We start from the raw sequence: 23,742 nt of genomic DNA on the forward strand, positions 1-23,742 counted from the left end.
AGTCCGCGTTTAAATAGCGTGGCAGCGGCGGAGCGTGTTACCACACAAGGCGCTCCGAGGCTGGGTTTGTATTTCCAGCGGGTGGGGTGGGTGGGGGTGGGGAGTGATGGGGGCTGGGCTGGGGGAGCCTCTCATTAACATTCTTACATCAGGGCTCCTCCCCGCACCCCTACCTTCCCACCGTTCCCGGGTCCCTAACCCCAACAACTCCCAGCTACCCCTCGGCCTTGGCCTTAAAGCCGCAGTCGCCCTCGTCCGCACCGGCGGGAGCCCCCACCACACCGCACCACCCCTGGGGTCCCCCGCCTTACCCTGGCCGCGCACGCGGCAGCGCTTTCCCCAGCTCCAGGCTTTACACAGGGAAATGTGTTTGATAGTAAAGAAGTGCGCACAGGCACACACACACCATGCAAAAAATAACTGGATTAGAGGAAGGGGGTGGTCCTAGAAATTTGTAGTTTCGTTGCAAAACTCCGTAGGTCCCGCTCGCTCTCACCTCTTTCTCACTCCGGCCAAATTCCCTCCTGACGCGCCAACTCGGGGCGGGCACCAACCTTCCTGGTCCCTTGGCGCAAGGTCAGGGAACAGGGACCAAGGTCCCAGGGCAGACGGCTCGATCGAGGACCCAGAACTCCCAGCTAGCCGAGGCGTTACTTACACCCCTCCCTACCCCGCTTTCCCCTGCTACGCGCCCGCGTCCTCCCCCTGGGCCACGCGGGTTCGCGCTGGAGTCGTAGCGTTTCCAGGATTCCAGTGTCCCCGCGCAAAGTCCCTCAGCCGGCGCCCTGCAAGCAGAAAAGCGAAACTTGTTGCTCGCAAAGGCGAGCGAAGAGTTCCGCTTCTCGAAGTGGCGAATAGTTTGAAGAGCATCTCCGAAGCGTCCTCAGGGTTTTGTTTGCCAAACCAGGTAACTAAAGAGACCTCCCTAAATCGTCACTCGAGGGTCCCCTGGGTGCAGCAGCACCACCCTCCGCTCTAACCGCTTCTCCTCGCCAGCGCGCGACACACTGTGCTCCGGGTTCTGCACTGCCGAGAGAGGTCCTGTGTCGGAGACCTAGGCTTGCCACTGGTCACAGCCACAACGGCAGTGGGGACAAGGATGGAAACGGCCGTGAAGTCCGCGGCCAGAGGAGCCTCGCGGAAGTCCGCTGCGCTACAGGGCAGGTCCAAATGGAACTTGACCCGCTGAAAGTGACAACACGCCGAGGTCATTTGCAGTGTGAACGTGCTACATTGGACTGGGGAATTCTGATACTTAAAGGCCACAAATTAAAATAAGGTGAAAATTATTTTAAATGGGCTTTCATTAGACTGTCTGTGTCCACGAATTTCTATTAGTCTTAGACCAACGCCCTCTTTCGGCAGAAACTTGCAGCCGACTGACTGCTATCGCCGGTGCCACCGTCCCAGGCGCTGCATTTGGTTGGTTTGTTGTTGGTTGTTCTTTTCTTTTCTCTCTTTGTCCTTTCTTTTTTTTTTTTTTTTTTTTTTTCTTTCTTTTAAACACGGAGGCCCCAAACAGCAATCGCTCTTATTTGTGACGGTGAAAAGGCAAACTGGGACTTAAGGAGACGTGGCAACTTCAAGTAACAGCGCCTGTTGCCATTTAAAGCACCTCCTTAACGCTCTTTCTGGCACCGGAAGTGTGATTATGGATAACATTTCGCTCTCTGGGTCATTTAGATTTCAGATTATGCACCATGATCCCTAAAACTTCCAAGTAGGACCTTCCAACCCCTGCATGAACTCTCATTTATTTAATCAGAGCTGCTAATCAGCAGCAAAAGAGGCATCTGTATAAAATTTTAATTCCACAAAGAGGTAATTCGCACATACTGGAAATTAGATTTAGCACTTCACAGCAATTAAATCCTCCCTGAACTCCTGGGAAGAAAGAGGATGGAAGGAAGAGGGAGGGAGGGAGGGAGGGAGGGAGGAAAGAGAAAGAAAGAAAGAAAGAAAGAAAGAAAGAAAGAAAGAAAGAAAGAAAGAAAGAAAGAAAGAAAAAGAAAGAAAGAAAAAAGAGAACACGACTATATCACGAATTCCTTGGGTCTTAAATGGATTTTGAAACTGGTTGCCAGGAGACATGAAGGAACCAAGGTTTCCTATTACTGCTTTCTGTGCCCTGTGTCTGGGGAACGCCAGCCAATGGCGATATGATTCTGCACACTATGTGGTGTGGGTTTATTAGGAGAGTCTGGGGTTTCAGTGGCACCAGGCGTGAAGGCCTCTGCCCCAGCGGCACCGAAGGTCACGCCCAGGGCAGTACGTTTGCGTTTGGGTGAGTATCATAGTCTCCCAGTGGCCTTTGGATCAGAGCTCTCAACTTCCAGCCTGTTACTCAAGGGCACCGAGAAACCAACCTGTGTAAAGGAAGAGCCCCCAAACTAGACAGCAGAACCAGAAAAACCAGCATTACTGCCCATGCTGGTGTTCAAAGCACCCCTTAAAATTTTTCAATGAGCAGAAATTAGGATTATTTTTAATTGAGGTGTAATTAATACATAACATTATATTAGTCTTGTAATATGTATTATGTTGTATAATTTATATACAACATGATTCCATATTTATATATAATGGAAAATGGTCACCACAATAAGTCTAGTTAACTTTCATCACCATGCATAGTTGCAAAAGTGTTTTTCTTGTAATGAGAACTTTTAAGATCTCTTTGCATCTTTCAAATATGCAATGCAGTCTTAACTATAGTCAACATGCTATACATTACCTCCCCAGGACTTATTTTATAGAAATTAGGATTTTTATTTTTTTTAATATTTATTTACTCTTGAAAGATGGAGAGAGATGGCATGAGCGGGGGAGGGACAGAGAAAGAGGGAGACACAGAATCTGAAGCAGGCTCCAGGCTCCAAGCTGTCAGCACAGAGCCTGATGGGGGGTTCAAACCCATGAACCACGATATCATGACCTGAGCCAAAGTCAGATACAACTGAATGAACCACCCAGGCACCCCCTTGAAATTAGGATTTTTGAAGAAAAATCTTTAACTGAAAATATGCACATCATAGGAAACCCCATCAAGTAATTTAAGTATATGAATTGTAATATTACAAGTTTACTTTCCATCAAATTAAAATTCTTCCAAATAGCTGGAAGTCTGTGTGAATATCTTGACTATCATGAAGTTCTCCAACCTTAGGACTAGAAAAGATTTTAGAAGTCATGCAGCCTGACACCTTTCATTCATTAAGGCCAAAGAATAGAAAATACATACTTAAATATATCTTCATCCCTGAGATTGAATTAGAAATAAGCATTACCACCTATTATACCATCTAAAAAAGGTTTGGAAACAAAGCTAATTTTCATTAAATAATAACAGTCTTTATATAAAAATTTTATTTTATATGTGGCTAAGTTTTGAGGATATACAGCACACTAAGATAATTATTAATAGATTATAATAGAATTTTTTGCAGCATTATAATCATAAAAGTGAATCAAACCAAGAAGAGAGGGGAAAAGAAAACAAATAGAAATAACTCATCCCTCAGACTCAGTTTTTAAATACTGTTCCTTTTAATTCTGTAAAACACTGATATGGGGGGGAGGAAGATTGCTAACCTTTTCACTTAGTACATTATGGCTACAATTGCTGAATGAAAACAAAAGAAAGTTACAGGGAAGTCCTGGAAAATAAAAGAAAATTACCCAAATGAAAGGCAATGTTAGCTCTAAACATGATTATTACAGAAACTAATAGACTTTTTATAGGATTTAGAAATGTTTTCATCCATATCCACAAACTATATTTTTTTAACTTTAAAATAAAGTGGCCAGTTTTCTATATTCAATTGTTTGGTTGCCAGCTCTTTGAAATGAAAGCAGTGTCTATATGTTAATTCCTCTACTACCAGGAAAGACAGCATTATCTAAGGAACCTCAACATGTAATTCTTTGAAATGTGTTAGAAATGCTATAAGGAAATTTTCTCCACCAGTTTTAATCGTCTGTATGATCTTCTCCCTCACAATCCCCATGGCAATCTCTAAAGCAAGAGCCCTTCCAGATTTTCGCAGAGAACATCTCCCTTGTGAAGCCAGCCCTGAGGTCACATTAAAGAATATTCCTGTGAAGCCTTCAGCCCACAAAGAAGATACCTTCTGGGGACAGAATTGTTGAAAACACACTTCCCCCTAGAGGCAGAAAAGATGAAAGAATATTACACACAATTCACAACATTTCTGTAATTTAATGAGTATTGTATTGAGGTTTTATTTTTAACATATATTTGATGTTTTAGAGGAAACCATTCAAGACATGGGAGGGAAATCAGTGAATGCCAAAAAATTAAATTAAAACTTTGCCTCTGGGTTTTAGCTTTCTTTAGCAGGGACCCTATTCATTGATTGACCCTTTTTCTTCTATTATACAAATCTAGGATTTTTTCCAGCACTATAAATAATAGCAATTACATATTTTTTCTATTTAAATTTATGATTCAATTTCATCAGAAACTGCAGTGAAAGGTGGCCTTGAGGGATTCTTTTGAAAACACAGCTCTAACAGATTTTCTTCCTTATGGTCAGATTTGTTTCTAAATTACTGTCAGGTTTCCATTAACTACAGGTTTCCATTAACTACATTCTGTTTTCACTTCTTTGAAGATGTCCTGAGACAAAGTGACGTTAGAAAGACTTCTGAAAAACATACAACTGGTCTGATTTAACCTGAGTACTGACATGTTTCCTAGGATTTGCAAGCCACATGAAGAATTCTCCTATCATTGATTTAGAGGTAAATTATTTAATGTAGAGTATCTCATTCACAAAAAACAGTGTATATGCCTCAGCTTCATGCATACCAATACTGACTATATTCTGTTGGTATAATTACTTGTACATTGCATTGAATTATTCCAGAAAGGATTTGTGAAAGCACATAAAAATATAAAGTGGAAATTTGGAAAAATGTCCTTAGGGCAAAATCCACAGCCATTGGGTCCTCGTCTCTTGGATTGTGCTATTCCTTTAAGCCTTTACTAACAGCCACAAACCTCAGCAACATCCACCTCTCCCGTCTGAGCTTCCACCGTGCTCCTCAGGGTTATGAGCCACTCAGTTTTACTTCCATTTCCAGGGAGGCACATCAGGGCTGGGATCCAGGCTTCAGAGTGGCGTCCTGGGAAGCCAGCACATGCATAGAACCCTCACAGCACGTCAGTAGGCTATCACCTCACCTCCTTGGCTAGTTTCCCCACTTGCCTCAATTTTCTTGCTTCTAAAATGGAGAAAATAATATTGTTCTGGTGTTGGGGTCCCTGGGTGGCTCAGTCCATTAACCATTGGACTCTTGATTTCAGCTCAGGTCATGATCTCAAGATAGTGAGATCGAGCCCCACCTCAGGCTCTGTGCTGACAGTGCGGAGCCTGCTTGGGAGTCTCTCGCCCCCTTTCTCTCTGTCCCTCCCCCCCAAAATAAATAAATAAACATTAATATATATATATATAAATAATAAAATAAAATAAAGAATATATATATTATATATATTGTATATATACTGTAAATATATACGTATTTATATATATTTATAAACATTATATTTTTATATATAAACAATATATCTATAGGTAGATAGAGTTGTAGGAGTAAGGATCAGAAAAAATAGATGCAGCCCTTTGTATGCAGGAGGAAATTAATAAATGGCAGCTCTCATTATTAAATTCCTTTCAATGCCTGGTAAAAGTATTACACCAGGGGCGCCTGGGTGGCTCAGTCGGTTAAGCGTCCAACTTCGGCTCAGGTCATGATCTCGCGGTTCGTGAGGTCAAGCCCCGCGTCAGGCTCTGTGCTGATGGCTCAGAGCCCAGAGCCTGTTTCAGATTCTGTGTCTCCCTCTCTCTATGCCCCTCCCCAACTCATGTTCTGTCTCCCTCTGTCTCAAAAATAAATAAACATTAAAAAAAAATTTAGAGGGGCGCCTGGGTAGCTCAGTCGGTTAGGTGTCCGACTTCGGCCCAGGTCACGATCTCACGGTCCGTGAGTTCGAGCCCCGCGTCGGGCTCTGGGCTGATGGCTCAGAGCCTGGAGCCTGTTTCAGATTCTGTGTCTCCCTCTCTCTCTGACCCTCCCCCGTTCATGCTCTGTCTCTCTCTGTCTCAAAAATAAATAAACGTTAAAAAAAAAAAATTAAAAAAAAAAAAGTACTACACCAAGTAAGTGTTCAATAAATGTTTATGGAATGAAGGAATTAATTCAAAACCCCAAATGGTGTGGCTTATGTGTAACTTGCTTAGAACTATCTATTGCCTCATCACAACAGACCTCACTTAATAATGTTTATTTGGTGACAGTGGCTTCCCTAGGGGGAAACGCTTTTGGCAATCACTGTGATATTGGCCCTGGATGTCCAACCTCAGATATTTCCTGGTAAGCTTGAGACAAGAGCTAGTTCAATATTCTTCCTTCTGCACAGTGGAGCAAAGAGAGCAGGCGCTGATGTTTGCCACCCACAGCTGCCCTTAACATCTAAAAGCCTCCAGAAATCCAGGCTGCCTCCAACCTCAGAGAACTAACAGGAACAAGGGAGACAGGGATACATCACAGAGTGATTTCTTTAAAAAGAGAAAAAAATTGAAGCAGCTGCTCAAAGGGGCAGGACTTTGAGGATGGGGAAGCAATAGAAAGATTATATGGAAGTACAAAGAGGATTGTGCTGCAAGGAACGTACTTATAGACTGTGTACATTATAATAAATAATGAGAAAAGAATAGAATGGTATCCTAATGTACTAAAAACCCAGGTAATAAAAGTATCAGGCCCAGGGCTTAATGCTCTTGTCCAATTCAGCAAACCTTTCAAAATCCCTATAGTGTATCAAGGATAATGGTGTTCTATAGCTTAAACCTATCATATCAGACAGTCATTTGTTTTATTTGGGGATATGATTTGACCCAAGTTATACTTAAATCTATGCACTAGCAATCACATTATAATGCCGAATATGCTATGTTTAGGAGAAACGTTATAAGGACAAAATTATATCAAATTTCAAAAACATAAATATAATTTTCCTGGTGTTATTACATTACAGTATCGAACAGTTTGTACTCTAAATTAACAAGCATTAACCTATTAGAATATAAACTGCATGAGGGCTGCGATTTTTTTCTTTAATCCCGCACCATTAATAAATCCAAAGAATACAAATTTCCCATAAAACAGAATTTAGAAGAGAAATAGTAAAGTAATGAAAGGAAAAAAGAGATAATTCAAAGAGAAATTCGCTCATAGATACAAACTCATATATATATAAACTTCTAAATTCATAATTTTCAGAACATTCAGATATGACCATATTGGATTTCTGAGTATACAAATAATCTTATAAGCTACAAATCCTAAATATCAATTTTAAGAGGTCTCAACACACTGATACACCAGCATCTCATCACTCGTGCTCAATTCTTGATTATTTTCTTGCCAGTGAGAAAAATGCAGTACCCTAAAAGAAATCAGCTCATTATCTTTTGTAATGCTATGAACAGGAATTTAAGGTCGATGAGGAACATTTCTGTCACACTAATGCTCAATGCTGTGAGATGCAATTTTTTATTTCTTTCCAGCAAGTACATTCCACTAGGTATTAAATCTTGGATAGCTGATACATAAGACTAAAATAGAATAGAATGCCATGAGGAAAACATCAGGAAAATTCTTGACATTTGCCCTCTCATACTTTTGGTGATCATGTTGTGACATCAAATTTCGCCCTGACACTAGTGGAGAAAATTGTTTCTTCAAGCTGACATTGTTACTTTTCAATTGTTGACAACTCCTTTGGCATTAAATGTTCTTCTTTCCTCTTCATCCATCCTACAAAAATATTCTCTTGTCAGCCCATATTCTCTTTTTCCTTTACTAACTGCCTGGGGGAAATAGTAAAGATTATTTTAAACAGAATCCATTGCGTTGCAGACTCTTGGAAGTCTCAAAGTACGACATGGAGAAGACTTTCTACGTGGGCACTTTCTCATATTCAAGTGTATATTACAGGTATGAATTGTCTCAAATTGCAAATCATTCATGTTGTAATAAATCATTATGGGGTTTTTTAAACCTCAGGTACAAATTTTTTAATTAATCACAACCTCAATTCCTGGCACATTCAGTCTGGCACATATCGATCTGAAAGTTTCTTAATTTCTCTCCTTCATTGCTCTCTTCACATTCCTTTTACTCCATGGGATCATCTTTCTGTGTTTAATATATGCCATTGATACATCTATATTCTTGAAAAAGAGTGTTTCTCATGCATGCATGTGTTATTCCAAAATAGAAATTGTATTGTCCTATTTCTCATTTTCACAGAGAATGACATGGATAGATCTTAACTATTAGGTGAAAATTTTACATCCTTAATTTGTTTTGTTTAATTTTGTTTAATTTTTAAAACTGGTGATCTCTTTTTTTCCTAACTTTATTAAGGAATAATTCCCAAACATAAGTGCACTTATTTACATTGTACAACGCCATGATGAGATAGACATATATATTGTGGAATAGTTACCAAGGTCAAGGTAATTAGTACATACATCACCTCATATAGTTAACTCTTTTTGTGTGTTTGGTGAGAATGCTTAAAATCTACTCTCAGCAAGTACTCAGGTATACAGTACTCTATTATTTTTTTTAAGTTTATTTATTTTGAAAGAGAGAGACATATGGTTTACAAATATTTTCTCCCCTTCCATAGGCTGCCTTTTCAATTTCCTGATGGTTTCTTCGGCTGTATAGAAGTTCTTTAGTTTAATGTGCCCCACTTGTTTCTTTCAGCTTTTGTCACCTGTGCTTTTGGTGTCTTATCCAAGGAATCATTACCAAGACCAATGTCAAAGAGCTTCTTCCCTGATTTTGTCTATAATTTTTATGATTTCAGGTCTTACATGTAAGTCTTTAATTCATTTCAACTTAATTTTTTGTGAGTGGTGTAAGATACAGGTTCAATTTCATTCCTTCGCATGTAGATATGCAGTTTTCCCAATATCATATTAAAGAGAGTACCCTTTCCCCATTGTGCATTCTTGTTGCCCTTGTCAAAGATTAGTTGACTATATATGCATGGGTCTTCTGGGCTCTCAGCTCCGACCACTGGTTTGTGTGCCTGTTCTTATACCAAAACCATACTGTTTTGACTATAGTTTTGTAATATAGTTTGAAATCAGGAAGTGTGATACTTCAGCTTTGTTCTTCTTTCTCAGTGTTGTTTTGGCTACTTGGGGTCTTCTAGGGTTCCATAAACAGTTTAGGATAGTATTTGTTCTTTGAAAAATTCCATTGGAATTTTAATACGGATGGCATTGAATCTGTAGATTGCTTTCAGTAGTGTGAACATTTTAACAATATTCGTATAATCCAAGTGCATGGGGTATCTTTTCCATTTATTTGTGTCTTCTTCAATTTGTCTTATAGTTTTCAGTGCACAGGTCTTTCACTTGCCTGGTTAACTTTATTCCTAAGTATTTTATTGTTCTTTATGCCACCATAAATGGGATTCCTTTCTTTCTCTTTCAGATACTTCATTGTTAGCGTATAGATACCTATAACTGATTTTTATGTTGATTACATATCCTGCAACTTTACTGAATTCATTTGTTAGTTCTAATAGTTTTTTAGTGGAGTTCTCAGGGTTTTCTTTATATAGGATCATCTGATCTGCAAAAGAGATACTATTACTTCTTCCTTTCCAATTTAGATGTCTTTCATTTCTTTTCCTTGCCTAATTTCCATGGCTAGGACTTCCAATAAATAGAAGTGGTGAGAATGGACATCCTTTTACCTTTCCTAATCTTAAAGGAAAGGCTTTTCACATTGCACCATTGAGTATAATATTAGCTGTGGGTTTGTCATATAATAGCCCTTATTATGTCAGTGCAGTGACAGCTCCAGCCATGGGGAAGAAGCATAGCAGTGGGGACCAGTGGGGAGTCTGGGCAGCTCCATCAGATGGTTTCTGTATTGGTGAGGACTGCAGGTGTCCTCAATAGCAAAGGCTGCAAGGGCAGTGAGGCTTACTAGGGTTCTGCTCTCTTTTTCCTCCATGGAAAAAGGATCCCTCCAAGGGGATCCTTCTTGGAGCTGAGTTGTTTTGGACAGGGGGAGGGGATGACACAGGTAAAATGTTTCCTACTCTTTTCTATGCAGCCATCCTCAGTTTCTTAGCTCTGCAGAGTTCTGCTGCTCCTTCATTGTAGTCCAGAGCTTCCCCAGAGCTGTTTTCACCAGTTTGTAGTTGTTTACTTACTGGGATTTTTGTTTGTTTTTGTGGGGGAGATGAGTGCCAAGATCTTCCAGCCAGCCATGGTGCTGAACTACATTATTACTTTTGAATGTTGCATAGTATTCCACAATATTTCACTTGTTCATCCTCCTAGCTTTCAACTAGTGTTAATTCTCTGCTGCCAGAAACTGCTCTGATGAAGATGGTCATCTGTGTCCCCTAGAGAGTTTCCCTAGGGCATTTGTTGCTGGGTCAGAGGTGTATGTGTTTGTATTTATTATGGCCAGATTACTCTGCAGTATGGCAGCATCAGTTTACGTCCCCACAAGCTCTACACGAGGGTTTCCTTTAGGAACGTCTTTAGAGCAAAACTTCCTAATGCCTGTTTAGTGTGTCTTCATTACCAAAAAAGAAGGCTGAACCAGTTTCCTCAGACCCTACATAACGGCAGAGTCTGTCTTCTAGATGAAAAGAGAATTTGAACAAATCCTAAACCTGACTTTTAATTGTCTGAATTAGATCACCTACCTCTTCCTGTCCAAACACCGTGGCCAAAGCAATCGCATGTGAGAACTGAATAACTGACAGCCCCAAGTAAAACCCCAGTATTGTTACCAAAAGAGGGAGAAAGGATGTTGAATGACGAGAACAAGTGCTTACTAGAGCATATGTTCCTGAAACCACAGCCTTGTGGTTAGCAGGTATGACCCATCCACAACCCTAGCCCAAGCCACAACATCTCTGAGCAATATCCAAGATGGCTCAGGTTTCTTTCTGCATAAAAGACCACCTCAAAACTTAATGGCTTAAAACAGCACCCATTTATTTACTCATGATCCTGTACATGAGCTCAACCGGGTGGTTCTTCTGGTATTTTGTCTAGAATTACTCACGTGACTATAATCATCTGGCAGCTTATCTGGGGCTGGAAGATCCAAGAGGGCCTCACTCACATGCCTGGAGATCAACTGGGGCTGCCAGATGGAATGTCTCCATTCTTATCCATGCAGCCTCTCTGACAAGATGGCCTGCATTTCTTACACAGAGCTGATAAAAGTAGGCAAGCCTCAGTGCAAGAGCACATATCAGGTCTCTGGCTTGACATTTGTTGATGTCTCACTGACCAAAGTGTGTCACATGGCCAAATCCAAAATCAACGTGGAAAGGCATCACATAGGGGGTAAGTACCAGATCCATGCTTTATTGGGAGCCATTAAAATTACAGTCTACTATCCTAGAGGACAGTTCCACAACATATTACACTAAACTTGTGTTTTCATGAGAGTCACCTAGAAAGAGGTGGGACTCACTGGCCAAAAACTGAAATGAAGAAAGACAAACCTAGAGAAATATTTGGCTCTTCTGGGGTGAGCCAGCCCAGGAGATTGAGGAAATGCTGACATAATGGGCTCTAAGACAACACCCCTACATGGAGACTGGGGAGAAGTTCAAAGTACAAAAGAGACAATGTGACTTCGAGCTTTGTAGCGCAAGGACATCTTCTGAACAGAGATTCTCAGCCATAGAAGCAATGTGTGGTAGAGAGGGCTAATTGTCCACCCAATACCCATTCTTCCCTTTGTGCTTATTAGCATAACCCCATTTTATTCAAGGCAACGATCTTCTCTAATGAAAAACTATATTGATCAGCCTCCCTCAAAACTAAGTATGGCAGTGTGAAACTAAATATGGCCAATCACACTCTGGGAAACAGTATGGAGTTTCCTCAAAAAGATAAAAATAGAACTACCCTACTATCCAGCAGTTGCACTATTAAGTATTCACCCAAAGGATACAAAAATACTGATTTGGAGGGATACATGCACCCCAATGTTTATAGCAGCATTATCTACAATAGCCAAATTATGGAAAGAGCCCAAATGCCCATCGACTGATGAATGGATTAAGAAGATGTGGTACATATAATGGAATATTACTCAGCCATCAAAAAGAATGAAATCTTGCCATTTGCAACAATGTGGATGGAGCTAGAGAGCATTATGTTAAGTGATATAAGTCAGTCAGAGAAAGAGAAATACCATATCATTTCACTCATATGTGGAATTTAACTAACAAAACATATAAACATAGGGGAAAGAAAAAAGACGCAAACCAGAAAACAGACTTTTTTTTAATGTTTTTATTTGTTTTTGAGACAGAGAGAGACAGAGCATGAGCAGGGGAGGGGCAGAGAGAGAGGGAGACACAGAATCCGAAGCAGGCTCCAGGCTCTGAGCTGTCAGCACAGAGCCGGACGCGGGGCTCGAACTCATGGACTGTGAGATCATGACCTGAGCTGAAGTTGGACGCTTAACTGACTGAGCCACCCAGGCTCCCCAAAAACAGACTTTTAACTACAGAGAGCAAACTGAGAGTTACTGGAGGGGAGGTGGACAGATGGGTGGACTAAATGGGTAATGAATATTAAGGAAGGCACTTGTGATGAGCCCTGAGTGTTTTATTAAATGATGGATGAATCACTAAATTCTACACCTGAAACTAAGATTACACTGTAGGTTAATAAACTGTAATTTAAATAAAAACTTGAGGAGCGCCTGGGTGGCTGTTGGTTGAGCATCTGATTTTGCCTAGGGTCATGATCTCACAGTTCGTGAGTTCGAGCCACGCGTTGGGCTCACTGCTGTCAGTGCAGAACCGGCTTCCAATCCTCTGTCGCCATCTCTCTATACCCTTCCCCCATTCATGGTCTCTCTCTGTCTCTCGCTCTCTCTCTCTCAAAAAATAAATAAGCATTTTTTAAAGATAAAATTAAAAACCCAAAAGGATAAAAAATAATAAAATAATAATAAATATGAGTAATCAAATGTAAGTGGAAATTAATTGTTGGGTAAAATTTCCAGGAAGACTCTTAAAGGGGGGGGGCATATGGAGCTCCTTGGTCTTTTCTCTTCTTCCTCCCTGGAATATGTACATGATGGCTGGAGTTCCAGCAGTAATATTAGACTGTGAAATGACCTTGGGAATGGAGTCCTTGTGCCAACGATGGTGGAGTAGAAAAATCAGTATCTGCACTCGCTTTGGCAGCACATATACTAAAATTTGAATGATACAAAGAAGATTAGTGTGGTCCCTGAACAAGGATGACACACAAATTTGTGAGCATTCCACATTTTTAGGTGATGTGGATTAAGGAGTACACTTGTGATGAGCACCGGGTGATTAAAATAGAAAATTAAAAAAAAAAAGATTTTAACAATGGTGGCTAGATATATGTCAATAAATGTTTAGGGGTGCCTGGGTGGCTCAGTTGGTTGGGTGTCTGACTTCGGCCCAGGTCATGATCTCCCGGTTTGTGGGTTCGAGCCCCACATTGGGCTCTGTGCTGACAGCTCAGAGCCTGGAGCCTGCTTTGAATTTTGTGTCTCCCTCTCTTTCTGCCCCTTCCCTACTCACACTCTGTCTCTCTCTGTCTCTCAAAAATAAATGGACATTGAAAAAAAAATTGTTAATAAAATAAATGTTTATAGTGATGACTGAAAAAAGAAAAGAAAAATCAATATCTGAGTCCTCAGTGACAGACTGGTAGGCTTCTTTTACAAGAATGAACAAACTATATTATTAAGCCATTCTTTGTTTGAGTTTTTGGCCAATACATCTGAACTTAATCCTAACTAGTACTACTCAAGGTAGATTGAGTAATTTATATTTTGTAAATTGGGCTATTTGTGGCTTCTTGAAATTTGGTGTTTATTTTCATTTTATTCTGTTTTACAGAAAGTCTTTAGAAGTTCTGTTCTTGTTCCAGTTGTACCCAGGAGCACAAGACAAGAGAATTTTGCCCAGACAGAGACTGTGTACAGGTGGGTGGTGGTAATAACAAAATGAGAAGACACATCAAGGTCATAATTAGAACTACAAATTGGCTTCCTTCATCACTTTTACACATTGATAAACTTAAACAGTAGAGGTTCTGAATTACTAAGAGAAGAGAATTATTCTTCATACATCCTAGAGAGCCATCAGATAAACCTTGAACATTCTTTAAAAGATAGAAGATATTTGGACACAGAAAAGAGAAGACAATGGACATTCCAAACAAGGGTAGTCTCATAAGCATGAACTCTGAGTCAGTGACAGTGTTCTGGATGGACTCAGAAGAATGGACTTGTTAGGGTGAAGGGTTCATCTGGAAAAATCATAGGACTATGGTTTGGAAAAAGAATAGAGAAAGGTTTTAATAACATTTTACAGCCTGATTATTTCTCCCGAAATCATCAAGCAGAGCCTGAGGATTTTCTAGGTAGGGGGATAATATGATGAAACTAAAGATTTTAAAAGGTCAGTCTGGTCATGATATTAAAGATGGGTTTGGAACTGAAGGGAGTCTAGAGGTTAGAAGAGCCTTTGAGGGTTCTTATAATAATCCAGATGTGAAACAGTCTTTTCCTGGATGGACTAAATTGATAGCAACAGGAATGGAAAGGAAGAGGAAGAGGTCACTAAAAGCATATCGAAGGAAGTCATCAGGACCAGAGGACTTAAAAGTTTTAAGTAGCACTATCATGGTTATTAGGGAGCTTGTTTCTCTGAAAAACTAAGAAACTAAAAAAGTGTTACTGAGACCTATTCCAAAAAGCATTAAGGAAAAGTTTCTGAGTTTTTAGGTCAGATACCAAAGTCAAAGTATATCTGAAAATCAGAACAGTCAAACATAGTCAAAGAAAACAAAAATGTTCAACCTGAACAGTCCCATTATTAAGCTGTGTCACCCAGACCCATAGAACAATTATGGAACTGTATACCTTTTTGTAGATTTATAAACTTCTCTATAGGGCAATCCAAGTGAAATGGTTAAAACCATAAGCTTTTTTTATTATAATTTTTTATTAATGTTTATTTATTTTTGAGAGAGACAGAGAACATGAGCAGGGGAGGGGCAGAGAGAGGGAGACAGAGGATCTGAAGATGGCTCTGTGCTGACAGCAGAGAGTTTGATGCAGGGCTCGAACTCACAAACTGTGAGATCATGACCTGAGCTGAAGTCAGACATTCAACTGACTGAGCCACCCAGGTACCACAAAACTATAAGCTTTGCTAAATGCAGTTTGGTATTTTGGACTGGATCCTGAGATACAAAAAGGACATTAGTGGGAAAACTGGTGAAATCTGAACAAAGTCTAGAGCTTAGTAAGTAGTAATGTACCAATATTAAACTCATAGTTTGAGCAAATGTACCATAGTTACATAAGATGTTATTATTAGGGGAAACTGAGTATGTTAGCCCATTCAGGCTGCTGTAACAAAAATACCATAGACTGGGTGGCTTGAACAAAAACGTTTATTTCTCACAGTTCTGGAGGCTTGGAAGTCCAAGATCAAGGTGCTGGAAGATTCAGCGTCTGGTGATGGCCCACTTCCTGTTTCATAGAGAGCCGATCTCTCACTGTGTTCTCAGATTGTGGAAGCGGTGAGGGAGCTCTCTGGGTTCTCTTTTACAAGGGCACTCATCCCATGCATTAGGGGTCCACCCTCATTACCTAATCACCTCCCAAGGGTCACACCTCCCAATATCATCATACTGGGGTTCAACGTATGAACTCTGGGACAGAACATTCAGTCCATAGCACTGGGAATACAGGAACTCTCTGTATATCTTTGTAACTTTTCTGTAAATCTAAAACTGTTCTAAAATAAAAAGCCAGAAACTTGAAGTCAATCAGACCTAGACTGAATTCCAGCTGAATGAATTTAGGCAATTTCCCTAAACCTCACTTTCCTCACAAATGAAAGAGGGCAACAATAGTACTGATCTCATGGTATTTAAGGACACAATACGGGTAAAATCCAAAGTGCCCTGCCTAGTACCCAGTAACACTCAGTTTTATTTGTTGTGGTATTGGTGAACTCTTTATTCAAAAGTGTTCCCAAATAACTCACAAAGTAATGGAAAGATCTAAAAACTTGCTGGTCAAAAAACAATTCAACCACAACACACCTACCAGAATGACCAAAATCTGAAACACTAACAACACCAAATACTGGTGAGGATGTGAAGAAACAGGAACGCTCGTTCATTGCTGATGGGAATGAAAAATGGTACAGTAGTTTGGCTTTTTCTTACAAAACTAAACATACTCTTACTATATGATCCAGCAGTCATGTTCCTTGGTTTTTACCCAAAGAAATTTAAAACTTATACCCATACAAAACATGCACATGGATGTTTATAGAAGCTTTATTCATAATTGCCAAAACTTGGAAGCAATCAAGATGTCCTTCAGTAGGTAAATGGATCAATCAACTGTGGCACATCAGACAATGGAATATTATTCAGCACTAAAATAAATGAGCTGTCAAGCCATGAAAAGACATGAAGGAACCTTAAATGCATATTACTAAGTGAAAGAAATCAATCTGCAAAGGCTGCATACTGTACGATTCCAACTATATGACATTCTGGAAAGACAAAGCTATGGAAATAGTAAAAGATCACTGGTTACCAGAGTTTGGGGAGTGGACAGAAATGAATACAAAGAACACAGAGCATGTGAAAATCATCTTTTTAATACCATAATGATGGATATGTGTCATTATACATTTGTCCAAACCCATAGAATGTACACCATGAATGAATCCTAATGTCAACCATGGGCTTTCAGTGATTATGATGTGTCAATGTACGTTCATCATTTGTAACAAATGTACCATTCTGGTGTCAGCTATTGATAATTAGGAGGAAATTATACACATATGAAAGCAGAAGAATATGGGAAACCTCTATACCTTCCTCTTAATTTTGCTATGAACTTAAAACTGCCCTTAAAAAAGAAGTCTTTTTTTTTTTTTTTAATCTCTTGGATAAATACCTAGTAGTGCCATTGCTGGGTCGTATGGTAATTCTATTTTTAACTTTTTGAGGAACCTCCATACTATTTTCCATAGTCACTGCACCAGTTTGCATTCCCACCAACAGTGTAAGACGGTTCCCCTTTTTCCACATCCTCGCCAACATCTGTTGTTTCCTGTGTTAATTTTAGTCATTCTGACCGGTGTGAGGTGCTATCTTATTGTGGTTTTGATTTGTATTTCCCTGATGATGAGTGACGTTGAGCATCTTTTCATGTGTCTCTTGGACATCTGGATGTCTTCTTTGGAAAAATGTCTGTTTATATCTTCTGCCCATTTCTTAACTGCCCATTTCTTTTTATTTTTTTAAGTGTATTGGTTTTGAGAAAGAGAGAGAGAGCACATGCAGGGAGCGTAAGAGAGAAGTAGAGACAGAATCCCAAGCAGGCTCCACAACATCATCTCAGAGCCCCACGTGGGACTTAAACTCACAAACCGTGAGATCGTGACCTGAGCCGAGATCAAGAGTCGGACGCTTAACTGACTGTGCTACTCAGGTGCCCCTTAACTGCCCATTTCTTAACTGCCCTATTTTGGGTGTTGAGTTTTATAACTTCTTTATATATTTGGGATTCCAACTCTTTATCAGATATATCACTTGCAAATAATCTTCTCCCATTCCATAGGTTGCCTTTTAGTTTTGTTGATTGTTTCATTGGCTCTGAAGAAACTTATTATTTTGATGAAGTTCCAATAGTTTATATTTGCTTTTGTTTCCCTTGCCTCAGGAGACACATTTAGTAAGCAGTGTTGCTATGACCGATGTCAAAGAGGTATGGAAGTGTTGAATCATTAAATTCTATACCTGAAACTAATATTATACTATATGTTAACTACTAAAATTTAAATAAAAACTTAAGAAAAAAATGAAGTATTTCTTTAAAGAAATGAAAAACATTCATATTTGATTTTTTATCGAGGTATAAATGACATACAATGTATTATTTCCAGGTGTACAACATAATGATTAGATATTTGCATACCCTGGGAAATGATCACCACCGTTAAGTGTAGATTACATCTGTCACCAAACATAGCTACAGAATTTTTTTCTTGTGATGAGAACTTTACTCTCTTAGCAACTTTCAAAAATGCAATAAAGTTATATTCACTATAGTCACCATGCTATACATTACAAGATTTGATTTTTTAATGAGATTGGATTTAATGTTGTAGGTACTGTGATGGTCACTTTTATGCATCAACTTGGTTGAGCTGTAGTCCTACAGTTATTTAATCAAACACTAATCTAGGCGTTTCTAGGTATTTTGTAGATAAAGTCCACAATCCTGTTGACTTTAACTGAAGGAAACTATAGATAACCTGGATAGGCCTGATTAAATCAGTTGAAACGCTTTTAAGAGTAGAACTGAGTCTTTCATGAGGAAGAAATTCCACCCGTGGATAGCAGATAAGGCTCTTACTCAAGAAATCTGACCTGCCTTTCCTGCAAACCTGCCTTATAAATTTTGGACTTGCCTTGCCACCCCACAATCACCTAAGCCAATTCTGTGGAATAAATCTTTTAATATATATCTCCCATTGGTTCTGTTTCTCTGGTTGAACCTAGACTGATACAGGTAACTTCACCTAAGATTCTGGATTCACGGTATGACACCTCAGGCAGCTTGGGTTTCTCCAATATTAACCTAAGGTGACCAATGTTAAACAAAGTTGAGGTGACAGAAATCCATTAATATAATGCAGAGGAATGCATTCTAGGTGGGTTTATCATGTTTCCCTCTTTCAGCTCACACCCAAAGCAGTATGGAGTAGAGCCCCCTTCTGACCAACTGATGAAGGGGCACAGGGCTGAAAATGGACTGCTGCCATGCTGTAGTCAATTCAGGGGCAGCCCTGAAACACGGCAGTGAAGGGAAGTATTCACAAGGAGCAGAGCTTTGGGCCGAACACTTAGTCATCCACTTCATGTGGAAAGAGCAGGGGCTCGAGGTAAGAGCATTCACAGACCATAAATGTATACCATTGTCCACCTCTGGTGAAATACAAACTGTTCTAATCCTCCTTTCAGGAATGGAAAGGAACACATTCATCAGTGTTCTTCAGTGTTCATTCACATCAGTGTTCATTAACCACTATCTGTGTGCCTAAGGCTTTGTGTACATGCCCAAATCTGGCACAACAGCTGCAGTTCAAGATATTACCTGGTTGAGTGGTGGTAATCTTCTGTAGTCCTCCGTGATCAGTCTAGATTTTGTAGGGGCCAAATCGGTGAATTAAACAGGGATGCATGAGGGCCACTACCCCCTACATCACTTAGGGTAACATGAGCCTGTGCTATTTCCCATGAGGATGTAATATTAACTGGGCTGGGGCAGTGGGCAGGGGATAAGGAGCTTCAGGGATTCCCACTGTGGTGCTCTTATCTTTCAGGCCCAGGAGCAAATGTAGAGGTTCTGCCATATACCAATTTAGGGACCAGGGAAATGGCCACTGGTCACTCTATAGACCCAGCTAACCCGCTAGGAAATAGACCTGGGTCAAGACTCTATTACCTGGCCTCCCATTTGCCCCCACTGTAACAGTGATCCATAAAACTGTTTTGGGTTCTAACATAGCAATGTCAACTTGTACCCTATGTCCAACAGTTTTTGAAATGTTTGGTTATTCCTTTTCCCCAGTGGTTGGTTATCTAAGCAAATGGCCACAGGTCTCTCTGGGAAAGGACTAGAGGAAACATTACTATATCTACTTGTCATATTGTTGCAGTATCTTTCCTTCTGGAGACATGGCTCCTAAACTCAAGGTATCGGAGTCTTAAAACAGCTCATGTCTGAAAACTGAGCAAAGGATTATGACTTTTAGGTCTGGCTGCATTCAACCCTTTTATCATCAATCCTTGATTTCTCTCAATGGTTTAAATTAAGCAATACCTTTGTTGCCTGCCCATCTGTCTTTCTCCCGGGGAGCACATCTATTAACCAACTCTGTAGGCTTCTTAGACATCAGATCCACCCACCCCCATGACCCTTCAATTTTGTAGCCTCATTGCTTCTGATGATTAAAGACCTGCTGGTCTTTTATTATTTTGGAGTTCTTTTATCCCCTTCTTATCAGGAAACCCAGTTCTATCGTCAGCCCTGTACTACAGGGACAACAACCAAAGAGTGAATCTGGTGCCCTCTCACCAGAGCATTCTTTAATATGTTGATAAATGGACTGTTCTCTGGGCCCCTCCCCAGAATGGGCTTTCTGGCCTTCGATTATATGTCCATTCCAGCATGCACTCCTCTCTGAGCTTTCTGACCTACTTTTCCACCATCTGCCACAGCAGTTCTGGAATTTCTACTTCACTTGGTGTGGGCCTTGCCTTTCTTCAGACTTTCAAGAACTATCATTTCCCAGGGTCGTTGCCAAAGGTGTTAAATCACATATCATGGAAGAATGCTCCCGTGATCAACTCTTACTTCATTATGCTCTAATCCCCCTTCAGTTGGCACCCTCAGGATCCAGTTCCATCTCTATCCTCCCAGCTGCTGCTAGCGCATGTCAGTGCGTTCCCTCATACAGCCTCTATCCTCCCTAGCAGGTTGGCACTTCCCCAGCCGAGTTTTACTGTGTGATTTAACCCTGCTTTTTGGCCTGATAGCCAGATCAGGAGATGGGTGTAGATCCTGAGGGGGCTTCATATTAGTTACATGAAGAATAATTCATCATGTTAGGCAGGTGATTTTCTTGTTTGGCTGCATGGTTTGGGGATGCCAATGAAGGGGAAAATTGAGATGCCGAAGTGATCTCTGCAATGCATATTCATCAGGGTTTTTCCCCCACGGCCTCCCCAACCCCCACTCCTCCCAATTTTAGGACAATCTAGGTGGGATTCGGTGCTCTGCCTCCCACTGTGGAAATCAGGTCAAGGAGAGCCTTTCCTCTTTCCACTCCCTACCAGCCAGCACGCAGCTGCCTGGCCTCTTTTTGCCGAGGTCCAGTCATCTGGAAGGAGGGGCGCCTGGGGGGCTGAGACTATTAGGAAGACGTGGACGTGTCAGAGAGGCAGGTGACCTTGGCATTACTGACCCAGGAGCGGCCGGCGTGGCTGCAGCCTTGCTTCTGGCATGTGTCAGTCCTGGTTCTGATTCTCAAGCAACTCGGACTGGCTGTTCTCAGCACCTCACCTATATCCCCTCTGTGTGCTGCAGCCCAGAGTCAACGGCCACTGGCTGCATTTCTAACTGGAGGCTTTCCCCAGAGCAGGAGAAGCCTGCCCTCCCTGTGCTAAGGGCAGCTGGAACGGTGGGACAGTGAGCAGCCCCAGAACGGTCCCCAGGCTAGGACTAACAGAAGTCAGTGCATAACGATCCCAATGCCCGCGATCCCAATGCCCGCCCCACGTAAGCAAGCTAACTCAAAGATCCATGTTTCCACAGGTTCGAAGAGTTCCTTCCGCTGGGGGGTCATTTCAGGGGCCCACAGTGGTAGCTGTGATTATACACCTTGTATCAGCTGCCTCCCTTCCCATCTCACTTCACCACCCTCCTAACCAATGTTTCTGCCACCCCCCAAATAAGCTACTTGCTTTCAAAGTCTTTCCTCAGAGTCCGCTTCTGGGGCACCAAACAGGTTTTCTTCAGCAAAAAAGGGATTTCACTGGGAAGCCACTGGAGGCAATGCAAAGCTCACAACCAAGCCGTAAAATAGATAATCCACAGAACTCAGCAGGGGTAGGCCCAGCGAGAGCCTAGCCCACATGCCTCCATATCTCTGAGAGGAGCCAGAGTCTGAGAGACGGTCCAGTCTGCAGACCTCAGTTCCAGGGCTAGCCTGGTTGGAAAGGAGAAAATGTTCCCTTTGGCTTCTGACATGGAAGGTGGGTGTCTCCTCCCATCAAGACTTGTAGCATGAGCTGGGTGCTCTTACAAAAAAAGTTGAACTCTTAAAAGACAGGGGGAAAAAAGGCAAATGTCTACTCCAAGCAGAAAAAAACTTAATGGCCTTGAATGTATTTCATTCAGTCTCCAGGGTGAAGAAGATGTGAAGCCACTGGTTGTTTTCTGCTGTTACCACCCAAATAGTAATCACACCCTTTGCCATCTGCTTATCAACATGTCTGTGGTATGAAGCTTTATGACAGTCAAAATGTCATGTTCCTTCCCAGGGCGCCTGGGTTGCTTAGTGGGTTGGGCATCTGACTTTGGCTCAGGTCATGATCTCACAGTTTGGTTCGTGGGTTTTGAGCCCCGCATCGGGCTCTGTGCTGACAGCTCAGAGCCTGGAGCCTGCTTCAGATTCTGTGTCTCCCTCTCTCTGCCCCTCCCCCTGCTTGTGTGCGCTCTCTCTCTCAAAAATAAACTTTTTTAAAAAAATGTCATGTTCCTTCCCAATCTGATACTGAAATTTTTTAATCTGTCATTTCTTAATTTCCCTTTGTAAACTCTATTAGGATCTACTCTCTATATTTGCAAAACAATTCATCTTTCTCTTATACTAGATGTTCCATTCCCCCCAGCTTCCTTTATATTATTATAAATCATGTCTCATTTTTTCTTTTTTTTTCCTAATCTCACAAGATCATAAGGGCACAGAATTGAGATCCAAGAAGGCAATATAGCATAATAAGAGGAACTCCTTTTTTTTTAATTTTATTTTTTATTTTTTAAAATTTACATCCAAATTAGTTAGCATATAGTGCAACAATGATTTCGGGAGTAGATTCCTTACTGCCCCTTACGCATTTAGCCCATCTTCCCTCCCACAACCCCTCCAGAACCCTCAGTTTGTTCTCCATATTTATGAGTCTCTTCTGTTTTGTCCCCCTCTCTGTTTTTATATTATTTTTGTTTCCCTTCACTTATGTTCATCTGTTTTGTCTCTTAAAGTCCTCATATGAGTGAAGTCATATGATTTTTGTCTTTCTCTGACTGACTAATTTCACTTAGCATAATACCCTCCAATTCCATCCATGTAGTTGCAGATGGCAAGATTTCATTCTTTTTGATTGCCGAGTAATACTCCATTGTGTATATATGCCACATCTTCTTTATCCATTCATCCATCCATGGACATTTAGGCTGTTTCCATACTTTGGCTATTGTTGATAGTGCTGCTATAAACATGGGGGTGCATGTGTCCCTTCGAAACAGCAAACCTGTATCCCGTGGATAACTGCCTAGTAGTGCAATTGTTGGGTCGTAGGGTAGTTCTGTTTTTAGTTTTTTGAAGAACCGTAAGAGGAACTCCTTTTTGAGTGCTCGCTCCACAAGAACAAAGCACAGTTGAGTGCTCTACATACATTATCTCATTGAAACCTCACAGTAACTCTCCAAAGTAGGCATTTCAGCTCCATTTCAGAGATGATGAAACTGCCTTCAAAAAAATGGAATGATTTGTCTGCAGTAGCAGAGGTAGTATGTGACAGGGCTGGGATCCGAACCCAGTTATTTAATTTGAAAGCCCATATTCCTAAGGAGTGTTCCACAAGCAAAATAAGGGGTTTAGATTCAACCAGAACTAGGATCGAACTTGCCAGTGTCAACCGTCACTCTCATAGTGAAGAACGATTCAGAGCCTACCAATGTGGTGGGCTTCCGGACTCCATAACTGTGCTGAACACCATCTACCCTCCTTGCTTTGAGAAATCATTGTCAAAGAGTTTTCCATTTTAGCCATTA

General features: G+C 40.9%; 1 non-coding gene across 1 annotated transcript; it reads left to right on the forward strand.

The window, feature by feature from the left end:
- The first annotated feature begins 13,275 nt into the window (after positions 1–13,275).
- Positions 13,276–13,381, forward strand: LOC122202574. Its single transcript, XR_006194742.1, has one exon. It is a non-coding gene; the product is annotated as a U6 spliceosomal RNA (small nuclear RNA).
- The last annotated feature ends 10,361 nt before the right edge of the window (positions 13,382–23,742 follow it).

The sequence above is a fragment of the Panthera leo genome, chromosome A1, assembly GCF_018350215.1.
Source record: "Panthera leo isolate Ple1 chromosome A1, P.leo_Ple1_pat1.1, whole genome shotgun sequence".
Classification (NCBI taxonomy): Eukaryota; Metazoa; Chordata; class Mammalia; order Carnivora; family Felidae; genus Panthera; species Panthera leo.